We start from the raw sequence: 3,904 nt of genomic DNA on the forward strand, positions 1-3,904 counted from the left end.
AATCACATAGGGCCCTCAGGGCATCACATTGGCTCCTTCCACTTTAATTAGGACTTGTTTAGGAAACTTCAAAGTTTTAAAAAACTCTAGCCAGGTCACACACAAAGAAGGGTAGAAAGGACCAGTGCAAGGAGAGAATTCTCATTCTAACTCCAGACTGCAATTGGGGTCGTTGGGGTTGACTTCAAGTCATAACGAATTTGCTTACCAACAATTCAATTTTGGCTCCATCATTTTCTCCAAAGAAAATCAACACAAGAAAAAATGACTTTGAATTTAAATGCCACCCAATTAAAGGATTCGACTCATTCTTGATTTTTGGCCTCTGCAAGTCTCTCGCGATTGCTGTCATCTTTAGTGAATAAAATAAGTTGTCATCTGCGGAGGACCAAGGTATATCACCACCGATCAATAAGCTGTGTATTTGAACTTTTTTCGTGGTTTCTTGATTGCAATTTGATAGTAACATATATTTTAAAATTTTAAATGGTGAATTACACCATTTTTTGTGAATTTGAATTTCAACTCCATAAAATTAACTATGTCAAGGTGCATAATTTATAAATAAAAATAGTATGAATAAAATAAACACCCTTTATAATGGATGATTATACTAAGATTTCAAAATTTGAATTATGAAGTTTCAAAAATAAGAATCAGATTAGTTTCTAATTGATTGTATGAGGGGTTCTGTTGGGATAATTAATTCCCTTCAACTCACTCAACGGTTGGCTGTTGTTGAGAGTTAAATCCTTCTTTCATCACACAACATAAGCATATATGGAGATAACAATAATACACATTAATGCACAACACAATATTTTACATATTTCACCCAACTATAAGGTTACGTCTACAAGAGAGAGATATTTCACTTTTATGAATTAAGGAAGAAAATATACAACCACTACTCATTCACTCGTCATCCCTTATGAGGCTACATGTATACATTTGGAAATACATATATTCACTCATCTCCTCACAACACTCACCCTTAAACCTCTTACATATTTTATCTCCTCTTTCTATCTAAATCCCTCACACCCATCTCTATTTATAAAGCATTCAAAACCTAATTCCTTTTTGGACAGGTATTTCCCAACTTGCATACAAGGAATTGCCTTATCAATTCAACTCTAAAACAGAAACTTAATGTGATATAATTTTCTTCATAAATTTTAGCATTTCAAAACGGAAAGGAAAATTAATTTCTCCACACAATTAAATTTGCATCTAAACTTTTTAACTTTTCTTATGATTTGTCATACTAATAAGAACATTTTCTATGGTTTGAAAAATTACTCCGACTTTTCCTAAAAATGAAATTAAAATACAAGGACCTTCCTTCTATTAAGGTCAACATGAGTTAATGACGAATTTTGCTGATGTCATGTACTGAATAAATTAAAATTTCAATATTACATTTAGTCTATTCTCTCTCACACATATAAAAAGGGTACTGCAGTCATTTATCATAACAACTTGTGGGTATTTCAGTAAATTAAACAAATCTGTTAGTGCATTTGATTGCCGTTACTAAAAGGGAAGGTTTGTGCAGGACCGTAAGTTAGTTTCACTTTTAGGGAAGGTCTGATTAATTTTTCAAATCACATGGTAGTTCCTGTAATTATGACAAATCATAAGAGAAATCAATGTAATTTATTCAATTTGAATTAAATAAAATAATTCAAAAATTAAATTATGTTGGAATCATATTAAATTAAACATTTGACAGGAGTAAACCCTTTAAAGTTAAATATTATTATACGATAACATAAAGTATGAAGAAAAAATAATAATAATAATAATAATAATAATAATAGTATTTGTGTTTGAAAAAGATAGAGGAGAGAATAGAAAAGAAATGATAAGAAATAAATTACTATTATATCCTTTTATAAGATGGGACTAAAATGTCATAATAAGTTTATTCTTTTAATTGGTGAGGGTAGTTTCAAAATTATGAAAATATAATTAAAGTCATTCCTTCTCTCCAAATCTTTTCATTGTTGAGAAGATAGCATACGAGGAATTGCAGGGATAATTACTCTTCAAATCTCTTACAATTATTTTTTTGACCTTCAAATCATTCGATCCAAACACGTCATTTCTTTTCCTTTCTTTTATTTTCAAATCTTTCCAAATCATTGAATTATATTAGTGTAGCTGCTCCTATTGTAACGTTATGATGAGAGGAATAAAATAAGATTTGTCTTTGTCTCTAGTATATCTTAGCCTATGTAAAAAGCATTAAATTGCATTCAATAAATAACAAACATTAAGTAAAAAAATAAATAATACTTTAAATTTTTCTTCCCTTTTTTCATCTCCAATACTTTAAATTTTCACCAACTTGACCCCTTGCAAACCTGTAACCATCAATCGCTCACGGACAAAAATCAAATTACGTAATTGGCCCCCTAGGCTTCCTATAGTCAAGGATATTTGGCTAAAGTCATTCACAAACTAAATGCACGAAATTTGGCTGAAGTCATTGATCTCTATTCCCGGTAGTTGCAGAATAAATGCACCGGACCTCAATCGTAAGTGGCTAAAATTGGATTGACCAACTTTAGTTAAGTCACTTGAACCCTCTGCCGTTCATTCTACTAAGTCACAAGATTTGATTTTAACATAATACAAGACTAAAAGGAAGCATTTTTTGAGACCGAAAGTTGAATACACCAAAACATAACATCATAAGGAAATATATATATATATATATATATATATATATATTCAGTAATCCACGGAGTGAATAAAATAAGCTGTCACCCGTCCAGGACCTAGCTATATCACCACCAATCAATAAGCTGTGTATTTATTCAATCCAGTATATGAGTTACTAGCCAGCAAGTCCATCCAGGTGATGCTATCACTGCTCTTGGCAGTTGCAAAGAAGATGCCCATTGGTGCAAGTCATCCTCTATTATCATGAAATTGTGACTTTCTCCAATTAATGCTTTCCAAAACATGCATGACTAATCGGCTAGAGGGACCACCTAGCTCTATTCCCCACCAACGAAAATTTGGTTCTTTCTCTTCTTAAGCAATGATTCCAATGAACTCTTTTTTCTAGGTTCTTTCAGTGAAATTTTGTCTTATTTATTTTAAAATTTTACAAGAATTTTAATACATGAAAAATTGAGAATTTTATTTTATTTTATTTTTGTCTACCACATATTAGTTGTTACCCGCTAAATTTTGTAAACTGTCACATTACTAATAGGCCTATGGCTTAGCGGTACAAAATTCCTACTTCTCAAAAGAAAGTTAGGGGTTCGAACCTCAGTAGAGACCGTATGTGTGAGTCTCAATTAGAGAGAGAAAAAAAAAAAAAAAAAAAACAAACAAACTTATTCGAAAGAAAATAATAATAATAATAATAATAGTTGGAAAAGATAAAGGAGAGAAAAGAAAAGAAATGATAAGAAATAAATTAATGTCATGTCCTTTTATAAGATGGGACTCAAATGTCATTATAAATTTATTCTTTTAATTGTTGAAGATAGTTTCAAAATTATGAAAGTATAATTAAAGTCATTCCTTTTTTCCAAATCTTTTCATTGTTGAGAAGATAACATACAGGAATTGGAGGGATAATTACTCTTCAAATCTCTTACAATTGTTTTTTTTTTTTTTTTTTATTTTTTTTTATCTTCAAATCATTCAATCCAGACACGTCCTTTTTTTTTTATTTTCAAATCTTTCCAAATCATTCAATTTAAATAAAGCCTACAAGTCTTTCTCTGTATATTAGTGAAGTTGCTCCTACTGCAACGTTGTGATAAGAGGAATAAAATAAAATTTGTCTCTGGTATATCTTAGCCTATGTAAAAAGCACTAAATTGCATTCAATAAATAACAAACCTTAAGTAAATAAATAAATAATACTTTAAATTTT

Source organism: Cornus florida, unplaced genomic scaffold, assembly GCF_030987335.1.
Source record: "Cornus florida cultivar Cherokee Brave unplaced genomic scaffold, ASM3098733v1 CherokeeBrave_3.0.0_Hap2_Chr02, whole genome shotgun sequence".
Lineage (NCBI taxonomy): Eukaryota > Viridiplantae > Streptophyta > Magnoliopsida > Cornales > Cornaceae > Cornus > Cornus florida.